This window comes from Magnolia sinica, chromosome 5 (genome assembly GCF_029962835.1).
Source record: "Magnolia sinica isolate HGM2019 chromosome 5, MsV1, whole genome shotgun sequence".
Taxonomy (NCBI): domain Eukaryota; kingdom Viridiplantae; phylum Streptophyta; class Magnoliopsida; order Magnoliales; family Magnoliaceae; genus Magnolia; species Magnolia sinica.
The window spans coordinates 11248883-11276226 of record NC_080577.1 but is presented as its reverse complement, the minus strand read 5'-3'; the positions used below and the strand labels follow the sequence as shown (position 1 = coordinate 11276226).

Sequence of the window (27344 nt, the reverse complement as noted above, 5' to 3'; positions counted from 1 at the left end):
ATGGCCTACATTAATGGATGGCACACCTCAAACGAGTCGATGCAACAGTGCAATCTGTATTTCAAATCCTATTGATACCGTTTAGGGCTGTCAACGGGCCAGACCGAGGTCTATCAAGGGTCTGATCTCTAACACAAGGCCCAAACCCAGCTTAAGCTAGTAGTGCGCCAAAGAAACAGACCCGAGCTACCAGCCCGTAATTATCATATAAGGTTCGATTCTAATCCCAGCCACCTACTTTTGTACAAGTTATGAGATGTACATAAAGTGTGTCCCACCATATGCATGATATGTGTCAAAGATGCCCTTGAAACAAAAATAGGTGGGCCAGGCTAGTTCACTGGCCTGATGTGGGCCAGCCCAGCCCTTGACAGCCTGATCTCCATGGCAATCATTTTTTGCCACCCTGCCAGAGTAAACCATTCAGGCCAGCAACTTATATGGTTGTAAATTGGGAGGGATGAGGTGTCCAGCCAATTGTATCAGGACACAAGCCAAATGCGGCCCACATATATCATGAGCCAGTACACAGGGCCCATTTCCAACCCGTCAATGATGTCCAGGTCCAGCTCAATACAAAACACTTGTGCGTTGGTTCCGGTCTGATGAGCCCAAACCCAGTCTGAATCTAGCTCTACCACTAATGGACCGTACAAAAGACGGGACTGATGAGATGATCCTAACCTTTCAACTTGGAGAATTCTTGGATATTGTTGACGGTTGGGATAGGACTATTATTTTTATGCTTGGGGTTAAAGTATTGCTAATACTAATTGTTATGGGAAAAGCTGGGTCGACTTCGACAGAGGTAGACTTGGCTCGGTCGACTGAGCACTTGCACCAAGACAGGTGTATTCCGACCCTAATTGAGGAAAGCCCGGCTCGGTCAGTTAAACAAGCTCATCATAGCAGGACGGATGACAGATGTCGATGAGCCGAGCCTCGGATAGGTGATAGTTTGTCTTCACCGACCTGGTCATAGCAACCAAGGTTCAACTTCCAAGTTCTTTTGTAGAGCTTTGACATCAACCTAGAATCCAGAAGAAGCCATTACACACCTCGCCTGATTATCTCGACTAAACTCTCGTCGGCAAGTAACTAGGGCCGACCTATCTGCGGGCTCGGACTGTAAGGGTCGGCTCGGACGAATGAGTGTCCTATAGTCACGCTCAAGGATCAACTCCAATAACGCATGTTTGAAGTAATATTCGGCGCACGATCTTAGGGTAACGGCTAACATCAGCGCATGCACCATTCTTGCTCGACGACAGGGATCGTGCCAAGAATGACGGACATGTTCATCTCAAGAAAAAGGTATAAATAAGAGACATATCTACAGGAACAAGTACGCAAAATCTCACACCCTAATTAAGCCCTCACTACACTAATTAGACTCAGATTTCTAGCTGACTTTGGCATCGGAGGGTCCCCTGCTCTAGCCAGGGTCTCCTCTGCTTTCCTCCTGTACAGGCTTACAAGGCTCGGCACGAGCACTCGGAGCTTGGTGAGGGTGAACCAGATTTCAGCATCAACACTAATAACAGCAGCTTTATCTACAATCAACTAACAACATACTGAAAGAAGTAAAAAATATTAATTTTCCTTAAACACAAACACAAGGAAGTAGAGCTTCCGACCGATTTGTTTTTAATATCAATATCGTTGGATGTATCATGACTTTGAGATATGGAAACACATGGGTTATTGCATCATGGCAAGAAACATCAGATGTATCGTGTAAATTTTTTTTAGGTGAAATGGGGGAACGGAAAATTGGCCTTTTATATAAATCAAAAGATCACCCAAAAAAAAAAAGAAAAAGAAACAGGTGGACATAATAAATATCTTTTGTATAAAATCTTAAATTATATTCTATTTTATAAAAGTGATGCAACTATATTCAAAGTCAATTGTATCATTTATAAATTTAATAAATGAATGAGTAGAAGCTCTAACAAATAAATGAAATTGTGTAAGTTTTTTTCCTTAATTTTTTAAATATTTTTTGAAAAAATCTAATTGTTGCTGACAGAATCAATGATACTATAGTCAATACATTAACATGGGTTATGACAAGGCTAAGTTTTAAGTCTACGCTTGGCTCGATGGATAACTTAGGTAACCTACACCCAAGGAGAAAATGGGGGACACCGGGGAGGGTGATGCCAAACATAACACTTCAAGATGAAATGTGGCATGCATGGATTTGTGTATATGATACCCACTCACAGGTCCACCCTGGCAGGATGAAGGGAAACTAAAAATGAGGCCATTTCAAAACTGAGCTAAGCCGCCACTACACCAAAATCGTGCATCTGGTACGGCTGGATGTTTGGTTCAGAAACGGCTCTAGGCCGTTTCTGGTCTAAAACGGTAATGAACCGTGCTTGGCTAGTTGTTGTTATACTCTGTTGTTTCCATTTTTTGTTGGTGTGTCTTAATTGAGTGTTTGATATTCTTATTTATTATTATTATGCTTTATTGTTTTATTTTGAAACAGATGGACGGAATGGATTCTATTAGTAACCTCTGAGTGGACCCCACATGGCTCGAGAGCCACGTTACTGTATATACCGCAGACTACCGAATATTTTTCTTCATTTCCTTGCTCCAAAACGCCCTAAATCCCTCATTTCCTTATGCCATCGCCATCTGCGTCTCCCTCTCCCAATCTCCCTCGATCTCCCTCTCCCAATCTCCCTCGATCTCCCTCCCTCGATCTCCCTCTCCCGATCTCAACCCTCTCTCTCGATCTCCCTCTCCCGATCTCAACCCTCTCTCTCTCGTTCTCCCTCTCACTCTCGCTCCCTCTCCCTCAATCTCCCTCTCCCTCGATCTCCCTCTCCGTCTTCCGATCTCGACCCTCTCTCTCTCGATCTCCCTTTCCCTCGATCTCCCTCTCACTCTCCCTCCCTCTCTCGATCTCCCTCTCCCGATCTCCCTCTCCCTACATTTCCTCTCATATGAAAGATGTATTCGTGCATTTGAATCTGTGGAAGAAGGTAATGTGACGTCTGCTTACTCTATGAAATTGAAATGACGTCTTCTAGAATCTCTCATCATGAATGTGCATGTTATAATCTTCCGATAGATATTTGTTTTGGTATATTTATAAATGTTTATGAACATGTAGTTTTGCATTTTGTGGAGTTTTCAGACTGTTTTTATCCAATCTGGAAATCTACTCAAGTTAGAAGAAAGTAACTAAAAGGATAACGAATAATACATATTTGCCATTGGCTTGGCAATTATTTTTGAATTAGAGGTTGTTGGATCGAACTCTACCTGATAGAGTTGTTTTTCTTTTTAAAAGAAAGCAAATGAACACCTTAGTTGACCGGGATTTCCCAACTGGTCTCAACTGGGACTCTCTGGTCCAGTTTGGGTTTCAAACATTGCATTAAACTGGATTTTTATTTTTTTTTGTTCCATTACTAATACATACTGTAGACTGTAGTAGTTAATCTGCCACAACAAGGAGAATGTGGACTTGGAATTGGTAAAAGAAAAATGAAGTGGTAGACTGGGATGATAGTTTAGACCTCGAGCATGTTAATTTAAACTACAACCCTGCTGGCTGTTGTGACTAACTGATGAGGCAGGCATTATACTTTTCTTCAATCATGTCTGGGGAGAGGTAGGAAATTTAGTTGTGGTCCTCTTAGACAATCATGATGCATTTGGTTGTCATCTAAATTGCAAATCGATGGGAATTTTTGGCTTAAAAGATGGCTATTTGTTCCATCTGACACTTGGAGTGGTGCAAGTTTTTTGAAACTGCATTATCGAAGGTCCCATTTTTCAGCCTTTTGTGCGCCAAATCAGTATCCAGATTCAGGTTGGACGTGAAACATTGGGGATGTTGATTTGGGGAGAAAAGCATCCTTCCTGGGCAGAAAAATCAGGACATGGAAATGCAACCTTTAAGTGCATGGGGCTGATATTTCTTGTAATTAGGAGTTTGATTTCATTTTTCACTTCACTTGGTCCCTTTTTAATTAAAAACAGGATATAAAGCTCGGACCACCATTCTGGTTGGATAAGTAGGTCCAAATATCCTTTAGATAAAATCGTAGAGACCTCACTGTTCTACAAAGGCCTTTGGATATATCAATTCCTGGCATTTTTTATTGCACAGTTCAAAAACTCATTGACTCGACTCGAAACTCGAGGGAGTAAACTCTGACTTGCTGAGATTTTTAGCTGCATCACTGGGAAACTTGGTTGTGACTGTGACTCGACCTCACTGAGATTGTATCCTGTTGTTGTTTGATAGATTTTGACTCTAAATTTTTATTTTTCAGAGAAATCAATAGTAGAGAATGCAGGACAAACTCAGCATTGACCCATGGTAGTCCAGGTTCAATTCTCTCTACCTTGTTAGGCATCTGTATACTTGGGTTTATTTTCATGGTATTTTGATTATTTACAATGGCACGTTCTTTATTATTATTTTTTTCCCCTCATCTTTTCTGGTGGTGATAAAGCAAACATGTTCTACATGATAAATACAATTACTAACTAGACAATGTATTGTCCTTGTATTCCATTTATCTGAAAATGGCTTCCAGTTTGTCCATTCTCATCTACATTTGGCTAGCATTTCTCATCTTTGCTTGGGCACTTGAACGGATTATAAGTGGTTGCTTTTGAAAAAGAGAAACTTTAAATACTCTGGCAGTGTGATGGATAATGTGCAGGCACTTAGAAATTACTTAGAAATTGCATACATGGCATAAAATTCAAATTATGCCATCCAAATTATGGTGTTCCCAATAGATGTATCATGAATAAAAATTAAGCTTGTTTGATTATTTGACTATTGGATTGGTGGACATTTATTGGATGGTTAACAATGGAGGGAAAATCCAACAGTCCTATTTCAACAAACAAGTGTTCACAAATGGAATAATCCAATATATGGGAAGTTCCCATGCAGTTGAGCTTCTATGGGGCCCACTGTGATGTTTGTATAGCAACCACTCACTACACCAAAATCGTCAATCGAGTACGGCCCCTAGTTTGGTTCAAAAACGGCTCTAAGCCGTTTCTGATTTGAAACGGTAGTGAACCGTACTCGAACAGTGGCTGTATGTGAGGGAGTTCACCCTTATATAAGATGTGAACAAACATAAATCACTCATGCTTGCCTGTCAGCCTGCTTGGATGTATGCAATTTTGTGTAATCTTTCATCTGTATGTAATTGAATAATAATGTTGATTTTCAACTACAAGGACCGATTTCTTGCTGCTTTGCCAGCACCTCGTTGAGCAAGTGTTGACTTCAGTTGGCCTGTTTTCACAGCCACTGCATTCTACTTGTGTGCAAAAAGGCAGAAGGTAGCTAATCATTGAAAATGTTTCTTACGCTTCAGTGTTTACTGGTTTGCAGCTTAAAGTAGACAAGATTAAGCTTATTGAGCTATGTGGCACATCAGAATCTGAATTTACTAGTGTAAGACATGCTCCTGTTAGCATTTTTTTTAATTATTGGACTTCCAAATCATGGTTGCAGGTTTTCCTGCATCAATTTTCTCATAAGATGTTGCTTCTTGTGCAACAGATTCTGTACATGCATGTTTCCATTTTCACCAAGACACTAAGAATAAAAGACAAACAACATATGAATGTGACTCTGTAACAGCCAAAAAGTTAGAGTGCCACCAATTTTATAGTTAGTAGTAGCAAAGGTGGAAATGGAGGGTAGAGATGTGGATAGAAATTCAAAATAAACATGTTACTTACAAGGAGAAAGAAATCATACCTTACCAAGTTGGCTAGTTGTGGCCAGTAGTACATTACATTTATGTTTATTTTGGATTACAAAGAAATCATACCTTTGTACTCTTATTGAGGTCAATGCATTGTATCATCGGGTGTAGGATGTGACAAAGGTATGTGGTTGTTTTTTTTTTTTCCTTTCTTTCTTTTTACAATTATCTGTCACATGCAATTTGCACAACATTTTTTGCTGAAATACATTCACCTAATCTTTACTGCTCATTGATCATCACAAATCCTGCACACGTTTTGTATGTCCGCACATGTAAGGAATCACCATTCTTGTATAGACCCACTGATTTGATAAATACCCCCCCATCCCTTCTGCTTTTAGTCAGATAATAATACTAAATTAGAAAGTAGACATGGTGGGTGCATTTTTATCAGGGTTGCAACAGACACAGGGTACTTTCTCATATTGATCTCAATTGTTCATATTTGCTACTTTCTTGTAATCATGCATCATTGATGATCCTATAACCTTTGAATCTTGGATTTGAACATGACTCGTTAAAAAATTTACTTTTCAATATTCCATGTTCCTATTCATGCACAATCATCCAAAACCAATTTTCTTCAAATGGCACTAGTAGCATACAATCCACAGCATGATTTGGTTCAGATCATCATCTAAGATACAATTCAGTGGTGGATAACACCCGCAATAGATATATTAATTTTCAAATTATATTTTCAACAGTAACAGGTTGGACGATATTTCATTTCTTTTATGGTGGTTGACATGCAGAGCTACTGGAACTAGAATAGGATACTAGCTGCCACAGACCAGTCTTGAATGAGGAGCTAATTCGTCAAACAGAAGGTCCAGGGATTGATTGGCAGCATTTTGTATCAGGAAAAAAAAAAAAAAAAAGCTACTTGCCACTGGAAAGGTGGGAGGTGTGCAGGGCACATAAAGTGATTTTCTTATTAGGAAGGCCATTCATTTTCTTCCTTCTAAACTCAAAATTAATATTCTACTTAGGTTGTGTAAGACAGAAAGCTATGTGGCTGTTACTTTTGGGCTGAAGCTAATTCTGCCCAACCTCATTCTCTTAAAATGCTCAGCATATGCATATCATATCTATTCTTCATTTCATCTAGGTGTTTTTTTTTTTTTTAATATTCTCTCTCATGATGATTTCATTCACTACAATCAAGATCATTATTATCATCAACTTGGAAGTAATAGTTGAAAAGTGCGATCTTATTGGGGAACCAACGCAGTATGGGGATGGCACTACTTCCAGTGCTCCTACACAGGGAAGTGCTTCCATGCCTGCACAGTCATCATCCATGGATCAATCAGGGATAGCAGCTGGAAGTCCACAATCTTATGGTGGGTCACTACTTCAGTGCTCCTACAAAATTATATATCTTTTGTTCAGCTTCCAGTCCACAGTCATCGTTCATTCTTTCTTCATTTCTTTTGTTCAGCTTACAAAAATTATATATCTTTTGTTCAGACTAGATGGAAGATGAGTTCTAGTCTTCTACCTCAATTGGTCGTCATTTAGGGATCCATACTTTAAACTGCAACACCACAACAGGTTCCACAACATTCTACGCAACTAGATGGTCGGGCTTAACTGATCTGACCAATACCCAAAAGCTGTGAAAGGGCGCACTGAGGTACATGCTTTTATTGACATTTTACCAGGCCAATCTCCCTATTCTTCCACTGCACTTCCCACTTGTTCCTGTAAACTCATTTTCTTTACAAATGAATGGTTTGCATACCCAAAAGAATGTTCGTAGTGATGGTGGAGAGTTTATTTTTAAAATGAATGTTACATTCCTTGCTAACAATGGTATTACTTGTTAGAGAGTGCAATCGATTAATGTGGTGCATTAAATGCTTTTATAGAATGCTAAATACCTCTTTAATCAAATGAACCATATATCTGTTTTGTTTTGTTTCAGGAATATAATCATATTTGTTGAAGTCTACTTCTCTTGTTGTAGATAAGAAACTACTAAATCAGGTATAATTGTGTGCTTACCTATAGTCTTAGTTAATTTATATTTTTATTACTTCATGTAAACATGTCTGCCCGTTGAGTCTAAAAAAGAGATGCAGTGTTTTTTATTTTAGTTTGTTATCATACTTACGATTGAAAAATGGAAATAAAAAACTTGTTTTATTTCACTAAAGCATGCATCGGAATTTGTTTATTCACTTTAAACACATTTAGTTAATAGGGTCCAACCATCATTTTAACATCAAAATTGACTTGATTTTCTCATTTATTGCAGAATATCATCATTAAGTAACAAAGCATGGATGGACAAACATATATTAAGTCCAGAATATTTGGATGGACTTGTGCATTTTATTGAGTTTACAAAGAACAACGGTGGTGGATTTGATCATTATTCATGTCCGTGTGTGAAATGTAGAAATGGGAGTGGGATGTTCACTCTTGGAGAGATTCATGAGCATTTGCTCATTAACGGTATTGATAAGTCATACACACATTGGATTTTTCACAGTGAAAGTCTTGCGAAAAGTAACGAGAAACCATCATCATCGACGTTTGATGATCGATCCGATGATGAGTATCCTAGAATGGAGGAACTTGTTAATGATGCATTTAGAAATATTGGAGAACATGCTGATACTCTTATGGATGATCTTAGAAGAAATGAAAATTGTCATGAAGACCTTGATGCAGAAAGATATAAGGCTTTATTTGATGATGCAAGACAATCTTTGTACCCTTCCTGCCCTAGAGAACTCACAAAATTATCGGTTACTGTTGAGTTGTATAGTTTAAAGGCACGAATGGTTGGTCGGATAACAGCTTTAATGATCTTCTTCAATTGGTTAAAAAGTTGTTACCAGTAGAAAACACGTTGCCAGTGAGCACATATCAAGCGAAAAAGATGATCAACTCATTGGGAATGACTTATGAAACTATACATGCGTGTCTCAATGATTGTATTATTTATTGGAAAGAGTATAAAGATAGACAAAATTGTCCAACATGTCATAGATCGAGATGGAGGTCCGATTACTTGGCAAAGAAAAAAGGCGTTAGAGTTCCATCAAAGGTTTTGAGATATTTTTCTTTGGCACCAAGGCTACAGAGGCTATACAGGTGTGCATTCAATGTTTAATATAATTTTAATATTATCCTATATACATTTTGTTAAAAAAATTAATAAGTAATCTTTAAAAAAAAAAAAAGTTTATTTCTAGTGTGCTATGGATAGCGGAGCAAATGACTTGGCATTCTCAGCCGAAAGAATATAGTGGTGTTATGCGGCATCCGTCTGATTCATCAAGTTGGATGGTAATAAATAACAAGTGGCCAAGTTTTGCTGAAGAATTTCGTAATGTGCGTTTAGGGCTTGCGACTGATGGATTTAACCCATTTGAACATCTTAGTAGTGCCTACAGTTGTTGGCCTGTCATTATAGTGCCATATAATCTACCCCCTTCGATGTGTATGAAAAGAGAATTTTCAATGTTAACGGTATTGATACCAGGTCCAAAAGGACCAAGTAAGGACATTGATGTCTACCTACAACCGTTGATTGACGAGTTGAAGAATTTGTGGCTTAATGGAGTGACAACATATGATTCTCATTTAAAGACAATTTTTAATTTGAAAGCCATTTTAATGTGGGGAATTCATGATTTTCCTGCATATGGGAGTTTATCAGGATGTGTTACACATGCACAATATGTTTGCCCTGTTTATATTTATATTTATTTCATTTGAAGTCTTTGAGTAAATATTTAGTAGCTGTAAAATACGAAGACTACTACATTTTTATGATCCCATGGTGATCATTGCCCACCCGAACAAGCTCGCACCAGATGGTATGGTTGGAGTTTCGGAGCTGGTTGATAGATGTTATACGTCAACCAAGAATGTGCTGATTCTTGATGACATTCTGAGTTTTGATAATCTTCTTTCAAATGTTCACCCTAACACTAAATTGCGCAGGTTATCATGGCTCATGGGTGCTTTGATGATACTAAGGTTGCTGAAGAAACCTCACTTTGATCCTTTGATCAGTAAAAATTTCTCACTTTGTTCCTTAAAATGCTTAGTTTATGTTAAGAGTTTGTTTGAAGACATCCAGTTTGCAACACCACCATTGGTGGTCTCACATGCTGAGATGGTCAGGTGATCAGAACTGTCGATCTTATTGGAGCTACTTGGGTGGCCATAGTTCAAAACTCATGCTGATTTGCTGATATTTTCGATAAATTTAAACAGTTCACATTCAACTCCACTAAAGAATGTCAGGATCATCCTTTCATCGTGATTATTGGTCATGTTCCATCACAAGTATCACCCAACTGATTGATGGTTCTGATCATCCAACCATCCCTTCATGAGAGTCTCTTGGCGCAACACATGTTGGATGAGCCTGTATTGTAATTCATAAAGAAGGAACTCTTTAAAGTCAAGATTTCATGTAGCATTTGGGTTAATTGAACAGGTTATGAAGCCAGATCTAGTCGTTGTTGCAACAAAGCTACTTGCTAGGAAGAAGATGGTAAACACAGGAAAGCAATTCAACATGATAGCTGCATCTTGGATCCAATTCATGATACATGACTGGATTGACCATCTTGAGGATACCAAACAGGTAGAGTATGCCAACTTAATTAAATTAGGGTGTGTTTGGTTGCACTAAATATCATGATTAGCCAGTCTAATTTGGTTGAAACAAACAAACCGTTACAAATTAATGATCATGTATATGCATTGGTGTTGTCTAGGGTAGATGGTTCTGATCTCCCAATGAGTGTAACTTATGGGCTAGGTTTCATCTACAAGAGGGGACATGATTTCGAATTATGTGCATATCTGTATTCTTTATCGATTTTTAAGGGTTTCCTAATTTCCAAATGATACAGATAGAGATTATAGCCCCTTCATCAGTTGCAAACGAATGCCCGCTCAAGGCATTCTGATTCTACAAGACGAAGGAAGTCCGTACAGGCTCTTATGAAATCAAGAGTGGGCATTTGAATACTAGGACTGCATGGTGGTAAGTGTTGACATAAACTAAATCGCATTTGGATGCAACATTCTATTTAATTACAATGGTTTGTTCAATAGAGAGGAAATAACCAAATTGCAATTACCTTTTGCACTAAACTATCCTCCAAATCGCGATTATTTTAATTAGGAGTTGGAATTGAAAGGAATGAAATTGCAATTTGAAGTCTAATTCCTCATTGTGAGTAGAGAGTCAATCCAGTGGTGCCATTTCTTCTTTATCAGATTTGTTATTGAAAATGAATTCAATAGTGCATACAAACGACACTTAAGTCATATTTAAAAAAACAAAAAAAAAAAAAAAAAAAAATCATTCTTCCCTTCTCTAGAGTTGTTTCCTTATTAGGTGGTGATTAACATGGATAATCACAGGGATGGTAGTGCTATCTACGGAAGCAATGCAGAGAAACTGTCACGTGTTCGGACCTTCAAAGATGGGAAGCTTGTCATCTCCGATGATGGTCTTCTTCCTCACAATAACAATGGTATTTTGATCTCTGGCGACGTGCGGAACAGTTGGGTTGGTGTTTCTGTGTTGCAAGCACTCTTCGTTAAAGAACATAATGCAGTATGTGACAAGCTCAAGGTGAGAATCAAACTCTCATTTGTTAACTGGTGTGAGGCGGACTGTGGCGTATCACATTGCGAGCAATTTTTGTAGCCGTCTAATCATCGATCAAATAAGTTTCATTGTGGGGCCCACCACCTCAAAACTATCCGCGTGAACCATGAATTACTTTGGTCCCCACATCTGACATGTTGATCGATAGAGCAGTCGCAAAAAATGTTTCACAATGATGCCAGCATGGGTGCTTTAACTTCCTATTTTTCTTTTAAAAGGGATTGGGTATCAAACCCTACGATCTGAGTGTTAGTTCTAAAGCACTATAGATATGTATGAGATCCAGGCTACTCATCTGCTGGTACCTACCATGGCTTGGATCATCTGGTTAGAGTAAATTTTCGGGATACGCAGTTGAAGGATCCAGATCTCCTACACGTATACACCTCTTATTTACATGGGGGCTTAACTAGCTTAATTAAATGCATTGATTATAATCATCTTTCATTATTCGATTGAATTTGAAACAACCATTTCGGACAACTACCCAGACCTCGATGATGAAGAACTATAGCGTTACGCATGGCTGGGGACGTCCGGAGTCATTGCAAAGATCCACACCATTGATTGGACAGTCGAATTGCTTAAAATGGATACTCTTCGTACGGGACTGCGAGCTAACTGGTGCGTATTTTTCTGTTTTGGTCGAAGCAGAACTGAATGTGAATTTATTCATTTTAAGATGGGTTTTCTCATAATGCAGGTATGGATTGCTTGGGAAGACATTCAAGGACCATTTTGTGGGGTTGGATCCAATTCCAGGTGCAACAAAATCTTCCTATACACTGAAATGATTGGTGTAATTTCCTATGCAATTACCTTAACTGCATGAGTGCTTGCCAGTTTTTAAATTTTTTTTTTCATTGAAAGAGAAAAGCAGGTTGCAGAGTACAACTAGTTATAGGTGATCAATCCTCTCTCTTTATGCTGTCATTGGGCCTGTTGGGCTTCTAAGTGGCCCTTGTTACTATGGGTTGATTGAGGTTTCATAACTATCTCCACTAAGGCCTAGCCCATACTGAGTCCCTGCCCATTTTTGGCTGTTGAGAGCTCTATTCCATGATTTTGGGGTTTGCAGGCCAGGCCTTGGTCTCAACTTCTGGTGACCAAATAAAGAGCCTGGACAGGGGCTAATAACATTTTTACCCGTGCAATTATTTTTAATATAAATATGGTATTTTTGCAGATGGAATACCAGGCCTGAAGAACTGGTGGAAGAGATCGCTCGGGCTGTGGGGGATGGATGAGGAGGATTTGCAGCGGATGTCATATCTGAAGGCAGAGTGATCATTCTAGAAAAGAGCAAGGAATTGTTGGATTATAGAAGCCTGGAAATGAAATGTTGTATTGAAATTGGAATTTAAATTGAACGTGTACTAGAAGGAAAAAATTGTTGCGGGTGAATCATTCTATTGTCTTTTTCTTCTATTTGTGTAATTATTTAGCATATAATACAAGTAGATTACATACCCCACTCTCTCTCATACAATTAACAAAGGGGTTTAAAATTGTTCTTAAAATTCCGTCCTAAAATCTGACCGTTGGCAACGTTCATAAGCATTTAAAATCGTTTCTAAAATTTTTTGCCCAAAATGTGCCCGTTGGCACCAGAACGGTTTAAAACCGTTCCTAAAATTCCGTTTCTAAAAACTGAAACGGTACACAAAACGGTTCTGAACCGTTCCTGATTTTCTGCGACGCCTCTTTCAGAAACGGTATTAAACCGTTCCTGAAGCATTTAAGAACGGTTTAAACCCGTTCCTAAATGACGATTTTGGTGTAGTGCACATCTATATAGGTTTGTAGGAGTGATTGTAAATTGTTATTGATAACATGTCCCGCCTAAGTTTTTTGTCAGGACAATTCTTAGGATGTATGCTGAGATGAGACGGCTCACCAGCTGCACGGTTTGGATTCTACGTAAATATCATAGTGAGATCCACACAACTACGTGCTCATTCCCATGATAGTAGCCACAAGACTGTCTACCTTATCGCTAAAAAGCCTTTTGATTGATACAAGTAGGCCTCATCTGATCACATCATCTCTTCAACTTTCAAAGTAAGTGGGCCACCAGTCATCCTTGTTCTTGTTGGAGAACCGCAAAGTATTACTAACCGCACAACTAAGTCCAAATACAAACAATTAAATTTTAAATGAAAAAACCCTTTTGAGAAAAAAACCACGACACAAAATGACGAGTAATGAACTATAAAAGTAGAAAGACAAGAGAGAGTGTTATCGATTCGAACAAGTGACGCAGGGATGAACATGATGAGGTCAAGCACCGTCTTCGTCAAGAGGATAACTGTTCTGAATCTACGGAACTTCTCTAAACTCCTCACAGAGACTTCTCGAATCCACGAGAAAGAAAGTAAGCAAAATAGAAAATAAATTCTATAATCACACTTCACTATTAGCCACCCCCACTTGGGAATCGATACCATGACCTCAGTGTTGAAACGAGGTATCTTTCACTCAGTCTACCATTTGAGCTATGAATCAGGGTGTAAATTGATTAATGAATGAAATAAACAAGTTTACAACCCTTTAAGTAGGGATACCAAGCAATAGGAGAGAAATCAAAAGGAAACTGTAACTAAAACTCTTAGAATTAGCAACTTACTATAAATGGTAAACTTACTATTTATAGATGGTCGTGATGTCTACTAGTGCACAAGGTTTTTGGCCAAAAATAATAAGTGTCTTATTAGGCTTCACCAAGCTATTCTCCTAATTATTCTAAGCTCTTTTCATATTGGGCGCAACTCCAAAACCCCAATAGACAGAGTTATAATCAAACTAAAACTTACTATTTACAATAAAAACGGAATTAAAATAGGAATTAAAATAGAGAAACGATCGTCAATCCAATGGTATTTTGCAAATCTGGCTTGCACAACACAGCATAGCAAGGTTGGGTGGCTAAAGTAGCTCGTTTTACCCTAAAATCTTATATTTTACACGCAATAACTTATTCTGGATTTTGATATATGCTCAATCTAAGGTTCAACGGTCCAGATTACTTCTTTTGTCGACCGGGCCTTTTTTGATCCATCTTGGCCATGAAACTGTCCGCAACCTACTCTACATCAACAAGCCTCAAATCCACATCAAAAGGCTAAGTTATGCCCTTAAAACCCTTATGAACAAATTAGAAAATCTTAGAACGCCTTTTCTTCTTCTTCTTCTTCTTCTTTTTTCACAATTGGAATAGGAAATAATTCCTGCACTTTCACAATTATGTGCACACGATGACACCTTTGATGAGATTTTGATGGCGCCGAACACCTTCAATGACATTGAGTAAAATATCAAAACATTCTAGCAACAAAACATAAATTTTCTTAATTATTCCAATGACATCAAACATCTATCGATGGCATAGAACGGTCTATCAATGGCATCAATGGACCCTATTATTTCCATCAACATCAGTTCTGCCATGAAATTTTCACTCTGTGTTATTCTTCAAGAATCAATGTGGTATAGAAGGGTCCTTACTCTTGCTCGGGTGGTTGACTCTCAGGAGTTTCAACTCCTGGTCAAGGGTTCAAGTACCCATAGGTGGTGAAATTCCACCAGTGTGAGTGTGTGGGAGTGTGTGTGCGTGTGTAAATTTTTTTAAAAAAAAAAAAAAAATTGGTATAGAAAATTTAACCTCCTTGGAAAAGTGAGCAAATTGGTATAGAAAATTTAACCTCCTTGGAAAAGTGAGCAGGGCCGCAGAACCTGCTTTTGTCCTGTACCTATAAGCTTGGTCTGGAAGCTGTGCTTGGAACTGTAGTGTGTATGCCAGATCGACTTTCAGGCAATGGTTGAGAGTCACCGTTTCATTTTAGCTTGACCCAGACTGGCATGACTTAATCCGTACCTATGCTATCCTACAAATATACGTTCCAATCGTTGATTCGGCAACGCATGCATCGTGCATCCGGATTGTTTGCTTTCTTTTGTCTTGTTTTTCTGAATTTTTGTCTCCGTGGCTGATCTGACCAAGGAATGGATTAAGAATCTGATGAGGGATGGGCTAGGGCTAGGCTAGGGTTGGCACTAACCTGGCTCCACTCCCTTAGGCCATGGCGTGTCCCAGCCTCGGTCGTAATCAACTTGAAAAGGTATTCCTCTTACCTTACCCGATCAGTGTACAAGTAAAACAGTTATGTGATTAAAGGTTTTAAATAAGTTAAATTTTATTTATTTATTTATTTATTTATTATTATTATTATTATTATTATTATTATTATTATTATGGTATATCCCTATCTATGGTCTATCATACATATATATGGTTTGGATGATGAAACATGACTCTGGATTGAACAATCATCTTTGAAACTATATACACATGATGAATGAGAACCATTAACAAGTGTCTTTAGATCATCGTAATGGTAGCCCAGTTGATGTGTGGACCATGCGGCCACTACTCTTTTCTGGGCTTGGGCCTAATGTCTAAGGCCCATGTTGTGCTTGTGCTGGGCTTGTGCCTTTGTGTTAGGCCTGGCCCAACCCAGACACAAATGTAGCATTTGAGCATACCCCCAAATCAAGATTGGTGAGACTCGGAAGTGTATCAGATATGGCTGGTGTTTGGATCTCCACTTCATAACTCATCTTAGATTTGACGCCATTGTAACAACCTTGGAAATTCTGCAACACCCAAACATGCACTATATATATTTAGTTTGTATCTATTCGGGGTAAGTGGGCCCCGTGATGACTGGACCAAATCATCATACCGTGGACCATCTGTACGACTTACTAGGTTCAAGCATTGTGTGTTGTTTCTTGCACCCCTTAAAAATGGTATTTCCACCCCACCAGGATAGCAATGGGCTGGGCAGCCCCGGTTTTGGACTGAGCTTGTATGCCCGATTATTTTCCTGCCAGGTTTGTGATCAGTCATTTTAAACCTTTGATAGTCTAGCAGAGAGTTATGGTTGATAAACCCTCACAAAGAAAATGTACCCTTTGTACACAATTAATTTAAATCAAGCCATATAAATTATTAACCGTAATCTGATTTGAATATTTAAATAGCTGATTAATGACCATTTAATGGATGCTTCAACAAAAAATATTCGATCCCCCAAATTTGCAAAATCTAATTCACTAATCACAGCTTACCATTGCTCCAAACAATATAATTTTCGGATGATGAACCATCTTAAGCAGGTTTCTCCAATTTGAACAGTTCAAACTTAGAATATAGCACGTATTAAAGTTCTAGATGCATGTATACCGAGAAAGGCTATCAAATAACTCCCTTTACCATGGTTTCTATAACTCCCTCTCCCACATCTTGCTAACGGCTTCCTATTTTCACATGCAAGCATGTCTGGCGACTTGTACTTTTCCCATCTATATGTTCACAACGGGACCTACCTTTTGAAAAAGGTTCCGATCATCCACATGCATTTTTGGTGGCAATGGACTAGGTGGCCTGAGCTAGCCCTGGTGGGTAAGCACTAAAGGGATAGGCTTGGGCCCTTAAACTATGCTCCAGGGCTGAGTCTGGGCTTGAAATCTAGGCTCAATGTTTGGGCCGTTCCAGGGTGTGGACCAATGATGAATAGAGCCATCCAAACCAGGACTCTGGCTCAGTCCAATCAGCAAGTGGCTGCTATAATTATACAGTAAGAAGTAAGGTTTAATAGAAGACATTTGGGAGCCCATTCAACATTAGTATAATTTAAAAGCAACCTCGGATACAAGTTATGTTTCAATTATCAAAGCTATTTTTATGAATGAAGTTGTTGTCGATATTCGGGATAGCATCAAAGATTATTTTAAGCTATTTGCTTCTTTTTTTTCCTTATAACAACTAGCAAGCTATTTTTTTTTTCCTTATAACAACTAGCTCTTGCATGGCTGGCTTGACCTTATAGAGCCAGGGCCAAGCCCTTTTATATTAGAAAATCCATGGAGATTATCTGGACTCCTCACATAGATACCTCGAATCCACTACGTAAAATAATAAAATAGAAATAAATTTTAAAAAATTCAAATTTTTATTGGGAGATGATAAAAATGAATTCACAATCTTTTAAATAGTGATACCAAACCTTGAAAGAAGTTTTATAATCAAATTCAGCTCAAACTCTCAAAAATTCTTAACTTGTCCTATCTGGCTTAACCACATTATTCTCTTAATTTTTTTAAGCACTTTTCATGTTGGACACAACTCATAAAAAATAAAAAACGAAGACTTATAATCAAATTAAAACTTACTATAAATAGCAAAAATGAAAATAAAATGAATTTTCAACCATTGACCTGATGGAAACTCACAAATACGGAATATGGCAGGTTGGTTGGCTAAAGTAGCTTCTCCTACCCCAAAATTATATATAATATGTTAAATAACTCATTTTGGTCCGTCCCCCCCCCCCCCCCCCTACCCCCCTCTAATCCATCTTGAACATGAATGTATTCATGACCCAATCTACCTCAGATTTAGGAAACTTAAGGTTTGCCACAGTTGATTTGTCGTGGGGCCACGGAAGTTTTTGGATCAGGGCATTGTCCTCCTATTTTAAGTTCATTGGAGTGCACCCTGATCCATGGCTCCAGTGGTAGACTGAATGAAAGATACCTCGTTTCAACACCAATGTCCTGATATCGATCCCTAGTGGGGGTGGCTGAACTGATAGGGGGTGTACTAACAAACAAATAAATAAATAAATAATAAGTTCATCCAAGTGCCAAAGACCTTCGAACGGCTTGGATAGCTGGACTAATAATTCACTTTCGCAGTTCGCAGATTATTTATTTATTTATTTTTTAAGGACCTCCCCTTTAAAGTCTGCAGCATCCATGGTGGGCCCACTAGATGTACCGTCTAGATTAGCCCTCTGCACTGCACCGGGAACTTTTAAAATACACGCAAGAGTTTTCGTCACTTGCACGCCTCCTTCAGCCAGTGGACCGATTCCCTCAACCGGTTACCTCCAGCAAACAAATGGTACACGCAAGGGAATGTTTCTTTGTCAGACACGTGCACATGGCCCGTCAATCACGTGACTGTCCGCCAATAACGGGACGAATCTCCTCCTCGACTAGAATCCTTCTTAGTACCTTTCAGATTTGTCGCGATAAACACATTTGGTTCGTTGCAATTCGCCATTCTAATTTTTGGTGAATTCAGATCGTCCAACTAGTGGACCCCTCAAAAACCATCGAGATTTAGCCATCAGGCCTTCAAATTAAGACAAAATAATCAAGAGCTCGCAATCAAAACATGAACATCAATTGGATGAACGAGATAGTCCAATAATCATAGTTTCACTAAATTACACCATCCACACCAGTGCCCACCAGATGAGCGGTCCGGATTCACCGATTACACGGCCATTACACAGCCTCATGTCCGTGCTCGAGTGTGATAAACCAAGATAGAGTTCCTTGCAATGAACTGGAAAGCTTCGGAGTATATTACATCTCTCGCAACTACCGACACAGTGTTACTGGTTTCAACGGCTTAAAAGCTATCAGGCATGGTTGCAACGAACGTTCATTAGTTGTTAGAGGTTAGGATGCAAATGTCGCCAGCTTACCTACCCAAACATCAGATAAACCATGAAGAAAAGGGTTTTTTTTTAAAAAGCTGGATAGGTGTTTGATATTTTGCCACAAAGCCTGATATCCCATACATGCACACAACTAATGTAGACGTGTCATACACGTAGTTCAATCCAAACCATCCAATTCATGGTACCGCCGTTGATTGGCCATAGCTTTAATTGAACCATTGATTTAGTCTAGATATTCCATGGTGACTTCTTACCTGGGCCAGACTCAATCAGATTTATGTAGGTGTTGATGGGGCTGATTTATAATTTGGACCCTTGGATGTTGGTTGATCTAAGCTGGATTGGCTATCTAACGGTGCCATCATTGAAAGACTACTTCCACTGAATAAATAAATGGCTTGCTTCAATTCCTACCTACTTGAAAAGAATTCATCCTTTAAAGTTTAGAGCAGTTGAGATGGTATATCTTAAGATAGGATGGCACTATAAGTATGACGATGCCTATTTATCTATCTTTGTGCTAACATCCAATGTTACTTTTGTTTGATCTGGAGAAGTGGATTGGCTGGAATAGGATGTTTATTGTCGCTTGTGGCTCTTCCCTTGCTTTGTTTAGCTTCCTATCATTATTATATGTCTCCCTTCTAACCATATCCGTCCATTCTGTGAGCCTGGATTGTTGTTGGTCGGCACCAGTGCATCCATTTCAAGTTTAATGGTTTTCTCAAGGATTGTTTGATTGCCTGTAAAGTTTTAAGTTGTAAACACTTTGTATGTGAAAAAAGTTTCAGGTGTAAATAGTTTATGTGCTATTCCATTTGACTTTAAAGTGATAATCTATCTACAGAAAAAGAGAGTGTGTTTGGCTAACTTGTAAAGTGTTTACAATGTATAAAGTAGGTAGACGTCACCAAAATTATTCAGCAAGTCACGTAAAATTGACTTGATATTTTAGGCCTTAAGAGTGTATCAAAGCATGCACCCACCGGATGGATTGGGTGTCCTCCACCCATGACAGTAGGCCCCAAATGTAATCTAGTAGTTCTAATGATGGGTGTCTCATCCTTTTCTTTTGTTTATTCTATTTGATGGTCAATCAAGTTATTTTTAAGGGGTCATATGAGAGCATCAAGGAAAGCATATGATGAACAAATTAGATGAACCATACACATTACAGTGGGCCTCACACATCATGATTATATATCAACCATTGTATTCTAATGACCTCCAAAGCAACAATATGTGTTATAGTATAAGTATCAAACTTTGTACTGAGATGAGGCATAGACACAGTTGTTGTCTTTGAGATAATTCACGTCATTCAGTTGATTGGATCAGTGCAACAGGCGCCAAATGCGATAGCCCTATGTTTTTCAGCATTCATTGGGTGCAAAAGAACCCAACACCATATATACCATAAGATACTCTCCTTCATATGCCTAGAGAGAGAGAGAGAAAAAAAAAGAAGGGATTTTTCAATTGAGCGAGGGAATAACTTTGTTGCTAAAATTAAGAAGACATAAATGACGGCTATGAAACAATTTTAAAAACAGTCTACAAAATCGAGACTTTCAAAAAATTCAAAGAAGGGCCCCGGTCAAGCCTTCAAAGGCTGAATTTGCACTCCTTATCCACAAGTATGGAGTATATCATACATGTGTATGGATTAGCTAGAACATGATGGATAATTATTCAAAAAGTTGTAAAGAGATACTTTATAAACAAAGTTGTTCTACCTATCCAATATGAAATGAAGATTTTGCACTTGAAAAAAAAACCAACAACATCACACTTTATTTTTTGTACTTTTTTAAATACCTCATAATGCACCATTTTTATAAACAACAACTTGCTTTAACATTTTCTTAACCAAGATGACTGTAAAAAGAAAGATTGGTTTTTTAAGTTACTCCTAAGAGCAGAAACAGGGAAGACGGGTGGGCCTATAACTAGCCCCAACAATTAGATGGCCACAATAATTAGATGAAATTATGAAAAAAATAAAAGAAATTAACAAGTCATTTGTTTTCAAATCCATGATAGTATGGCTTCTTTAAAATCATAAGTAATCTATATTATGCTACAACAATTAAATTGCCCAACTTAACTTAGCTTTCACATTGTAGCACATGAGATGTGTGCCAGACCTAATGGACAGTCTACATCAACGGATTGGATTGTCCAAATGTATGCAAATAAGTGCGTCATGGATAAGATACATTCACCATTCCACAACACTATTCAACTAAGGGGCTGTTTGATTTTTAAGCTACCGGGTAAATACATGTAAAAAAAAATAAAAAATAAAAAAAGTAATTATTACTAAGTTCATCTGTTTGAATTCGGCAAAGGAATTACATCTTGAAAATCGGTCCAAAACTCATATTTTTGCTGATTTAAACTTGTGGGACCCATCGTGATGTATGTTACTTATCCACACCATCCATCCTTTGTAACAGCACATTTTATAATATAAGTACAAAAATGAGGAAAATCCTAAGTTCGAATGGGCAACACCTTAAGAAACAATGATTGTAAAGACGTGAACCGTTGAAAGCTATTTTCTCCCTAGGGCGCATATTGATGTTTATTTGTCATCCAACCTATTCATAAGGTCACATGGTCATAGATAAAGGGAAAACAAAAATATCAGTTTGACACAAAACTTCTAGGGCCTGAAAATGCTTTCAATGGTAGGATCTCAATTCCCATTTTTTCCTATGGTGTGGTCCACTTGAGCCTTAGATCTGCCTCAATTTTTGGCTCATGTCTTAAAATGAGCTAACTAAAGGGATGAACGGTGTGGATAATAAACTTAAATCATGGCCAGCCCCACAAAAGCAACGTGTGTTAGTCTCGGGTAACGCGAGGTTATAAATGATGACGGCTGTCAACATCACCTCGAAAATGCAGCAGTAAATAATTATTACTCATTAACCGTGAATTACCATTGTCATTGGAAAATCAAACAATCCCTAAAAGGTAATTTATTATGTAAATTTATGATTTGCGGAATTGAAAGGATCGAACATCGCATCGAAGATAGAGACCGAGAAATTTGAACTAAAATTCATACTTAGTTGAGATGTCATCTCTAAAATTTAGTGGATCTTCCGTACCTTACACCATTAGAGAAGCACCGGGATGGGATGTAAAAACTTCAAAACGTATAAGATTGAGGACACAACTTTGTTTTTATAGTTGTTGAGGGTGAGGAGTTTGAAACCCATCGAAACTCCTCTCCCTTAGGTTCCACATGAATTTTTTATTCCTAGTCCAATTAAAACACTATGCGTGTAACACAATTGAAGTGCACCACCCCTTACACAATTTTTGACTAATCACAACTTGAATGGGGTCCACTGGTATGCTCAATCATAACATCCAACACTTAGGGAGATTTAGACCGTTGATCAATTAGGTCTACCTTATAGAACTCTTACATTCCTCTACTTGGGCCACATTGATCAATGTCAAGGTTTTATTTTCAAAATTACGTTTTTTATTTTGAAAAAAAAAACATCTGAATGATTGACCAATGCAATTGTTGGATAATACGTATACGCTTTTATAATCTGGTCCATCAAGATTACTGGTAGCAGATAGTGGCAGTCATATCAACATTTAATCTTTGTGAAATGACACTAAGCGCGATTACAAATACCACTAGCCTTAACACCATAGATTAAGGATAATAAGTGTGGCATGCGGATTATACATGCACGGTCACAAATACCACTAGCCTTAACGACATAGATCAATGATAAATAAGTATGGCATGAGGATTACACATGCAGTGTGATCATATGTGTCTATCTTCAAAAGGTCCTGGAGATTTCATATGTCTCCAACGAGATAAGACTTTAATTTTACTTCTCACTCAAAATGAATTGGGCATACATAAAGAGAAACAAAAATTATGTTTATGTCAGAATCATCAAAAGTTAATAAATGATATCTCTATACATGTCTATGAAAATAAATTATACTTAATTTTCACTAACTGAATACACATGATGTGTGATCAATGACTCATATAGATATCACATACTCCTGAAATAATATGATGGGGAGTCTTTTAGTGAGCGAATCTGCAATCATCTGCTTAGTACAGATGAAATCCACAGACACTAGACGATTATGAACTCTTTCTTTCACAACAAAATATTTGATGTCAATATATTTTGACTTTGATAAGTGATTGTTGTTACTTTAGAATGAAACTACAGTTAAGTGATTACAAACAATTTTCAATGGTTTTGGGATATACTCTAATACTCTCAAATCTTAAAAGAAACGTTGTAACTATAGTGTGTGATTTAATGCTTTATGGCAAGCAATAAACTCATCTTTCATAATGGATTAGGTTGTCATTGACAATTTTACACTTTTCCAAGATAGCCCCACTAACTATCTTGAATATGTATCCTGAGGTGGACTTCTATGTATCAATGCAACCAACATAATCTGCGTCTGAGTATCCAACTCCAAATGGTTGGACCTTCTGTATGTGAATCTGAAGTCTTTTGTCCTTTATAAGTAGCGTTAACACATTCTTTACAGCTATCAATGCTGCATTCCTGGATTTGAGAGATACCTACCTAACATTCCAACTGCAAATGCAATGTCTAGTTACATATAAACTTGAGCATACATGATACTCCCTACTACTAATGCGTATGAAAAATCCTTCACTCAATTCTTTTCTAAATTCTTTTTTAAGAAACTAGAACTAATTGAATTTATCACTATTTACAATGAGCAATTATACAAGAGCATAGTTTTGTATGTCATAACTTTCGAGTATCCTATCAATATAAGTTTCTATAATAGGCTAAGCAGTTCATGTGATTTGTTACGGCATATCTCAATGCCAATAATAAAAGAGGCATCACCAATGTCCTTCATCTCAAATCTTTGAGACATAATTTTTTTGGTGTCGTACATCATCTTAATATCACTAATAGCCAACAAAATGTCATACAAAACTAATAGGACAAACTTGATCGCACTGATCTTGATGTAGATATACTCATCTGTATTGTTTTGCACAAAATTATATGAAAAAATCACTTCATGAAACTTTAGGTACCGCTATCGTAATGCCTGTTTCAACCCATGTATAATTATTATTTTAAGTTTGCACACCATATGTTCTAAGCCATTGACTGTGAAACCTTCAGGTCACAACATGCATGTATACATTCTCATATAAATCTACATTGAGAAACATAGCCTTTAAATTTATTTGATGTAGCTCTAAATCCATATGAGCCGTGAGAGTCATTATGATTCTGAATAAGTTTTTCTTAGATACTGATGAGAAAGTTTCATTAAAATTAATACATTATATTGGTTAAAACCATTGGCAACAAGTTTGATTTTATATCTTTCGATATTACCCTTGGAGTCTCGTTTAATTTTAAAGACCTATTTACAACCAATCAGCTTTATTCCTTCGGGTAATTCAACAATATCCTGAACTTTATTATCCTTCATGAATTTCAACTCATCACTCATGACATCAATCCATCGAGAGGAGTTAGAACTTCATTTGACATGTGTAAAGGATTCGGGATCATTTTCCACCCATATGTCAAACTCATGCTCCTACGAGTACATGATATAATCGTCTAGAATTTCAAGCCTCCTTTGTCTGTGATTTTCTTAATGGCTCATCATATTGAGTTTGATTTTAATTTCCTGCTTCATTAGGTTGTATAGAATATTCAACGTGGGGATCTGCAGTGATTACAAACTCAATACCCACATGGTCTAAAATGATCGTGACAAAGATCACAGTCCATTTTTTCTCAAATACAAAATTTCTAATATTCGTGCCCCCATTATTTTCAATATCCTTAATGAATTTATCATTCACAGTCTCAATAATCTTGATGCACTTGGAAGAATAGTAGAATCGATAATTCATATTTCCAAGTATCTAATAAAGAAACAACTTACGGTTCTATGATCGACTTTTCTTTTATGCGAGTTATAAACTCTGGCCTCAGCAAGACATTCCGAAACGTGGAGATATCAGAGACTTGATTTTCTCTCATTCAACAACTCAAAAGGGATTTTACTTACAACCTTGTTGAGGACCCTGTTAAGGATATGAACTGTAGTTTTAATCATATTACCCCAAAAAGATTCTAGCAATATCGAATTCTTATCATGTTATGCACCATGTCCATGAGGGTGCAATTGTACCTTTTAGTTACATCATTATGCTATGGAGTCCTAAGCAATGTATACTAAGTGACAATGCCACAATCTTACAGGTATCAAGTGAAAGGTCATGAAATGTGACTTGATTCGTTATATCTATCTAGTATTCACCACCACGGTCAGACCTGATGACTTTAATTTTCTCATCGAGTTGATTTTCAACTTTAGCTTAATTTATAGATTTTAAAAGCATCCAAGGCATCTGATTTTTCGCTTATAAGATAAAAGTACCTAAATGAGAGTTGTCTTATACAAAAGTGATAAAATAATTATATCCACTCCAGGATGTTATAGGGAATGGACTACAAATGTCCGCATGTATCACTTCTAAGAGTCTTATACTCCTAGTTACACATTTCTTCTTGATTCTGGTTTATTTTCCCATAATATAATATGTGCATACTTTATAAGTAGATAAGTCTAGAGAATGAAGAATTGTTTCTCTACTAGCCTTTTCAATCACTTGTGAGAGATATGCCCTGATTGCTTGTGAGAGATAAGTCTAGAAGGAATTTTTATAATCTAGTCTTTCCTTTGATCCTACTTTATTTCTATACTGAGAATTCGCATTATAGATGTGTTAGGCATTTAAGTTCAATTGGTACAAGTTATTAACTATAGTGTCGGTGCCAACCACATTTGAATCGTAGTAGATACTAAACTTTCCATTATAACATTTAGACATATAATCATATTTTTATAAGTGAGATATTGATAATAAATTGTGTCTTATGGAAGGCACATAAAATGTATCTAACAGATCCAACATATGACCTAACTCTAACATAATCCTAAAGATAATGACTACTTCTACGTCCACTTTAAGGTCATTGCTTATATATATTGATCGTTCTATATCAATTGGTGCCCGACTCTATAGAATATTCTGTATGAAATTATAAATGTGAATTATTGTACCAGAATCTATCCACCAAGAATCTTCTGACACATCAATCGTGTTGGACTCAAAACAGATCATGATATGATCTTTATCCTTCTCTACGAGCTATTTCTTGAACGTAATAAAGTCTATCTCCTAATGGCTCAGCTTATTACAGAAGGAGCATTTATCCCTTTTTTAGCCCACTTATTTCTCGACCGATCTTTGGGTTGACTGTCAATCATAAAACCTAAAGACCCCTTAATAGAACCATGTTTTTTCTTTTCTCATTATATTCATGTTCTGAAGTTACTAGATGATCAATATGAACATTATCTTGTTTACCAAACTTTTTCTCTTTTTCTGAGATAAGGTCATCTACCATGCTCCATGGGACTAACTCTATAGACTATCTTATTAGGATAATTCGACCCAGTTAGAGCAGAACATGATGCATTTGAGGTGAATTGATACTGGTTACAAAATATACTCACATTATCTAATTTGTATACTTAAAAACAATTCATAAAGAAAACTAAATATCAAGCAAATTATCATAAATTCAATTGATTGGGGCCTTCAATTGAATCAACCAAGATGAATATGGGCCCAATTAATATCCTAGTGAGAATCGGTCATATCATTATCACTCCTCCTGTAGAATGAAGTTATGACATGCAAATGATTCTCCCAAACATGAAGCTAATACATATTGATCATGTAAATCTAAGACACTTAACACTTATTGGTGAGATGAGCCTCTTAGCCTTACACCATTAACAATGTTTACTCCACACTGCTTACATCTATGCCAAACAATGATCGTTTGCATTTTCGTTACCGCTCACATTGGCTACAAACACAACTATATACAATCCTAAGACTATATCCCAATATTAAGAGTCAAAATCCATAAAATTTTCACCAACTGAGGTTACTATGGTGGCAACACAACCAATTCAAATCCCACAAATTGAGACTCCAGTATTGCTAACATAATCATGCCCTCAACAGATTATTTATAAAATGGTTAGATTTAGCTCAGAAAGTAGCTAACATTAATTGTTGAAACACAAAGGATCTTCAAAGAAAATAGACGGTTAGGTTTCTCTCCCATTTCCTTTTGAATCAACAGTCCATGTCATATTTTGGAGTAATAAATGAGTCAAATCGAAACTCTATATGATCTGAACATTATCAATGAGCATTTTAGATCTGGTCCTTAACATTTATAGGATGGATGGTCTAGATAGAATGTTTAATTAGATTCA

The 27344-nt window shown here is 37.3% G+C and overlaps 1 long non-coding RNA gene across 1 annotated transcript; it reads left to right on the top strand.

The window, feature by feature from the left end:
- Positions 1–10291: 10291 nt before the first annotated feature.
- Positions 10292–11386, top strand: LOC131247213 (uncharacterized). Its single transcript, XR_009171568.1, has 3 exons — positions 10292–10389; positions 10661–10794; positions 11178–11386. It is a non-coding gene; the product is annotated as an uncharacterized LOC131247213 (long non-coding RNA).
- The last annotated feature ends 15958 nt before the right edge of the window (positions 11387–27344 follow it).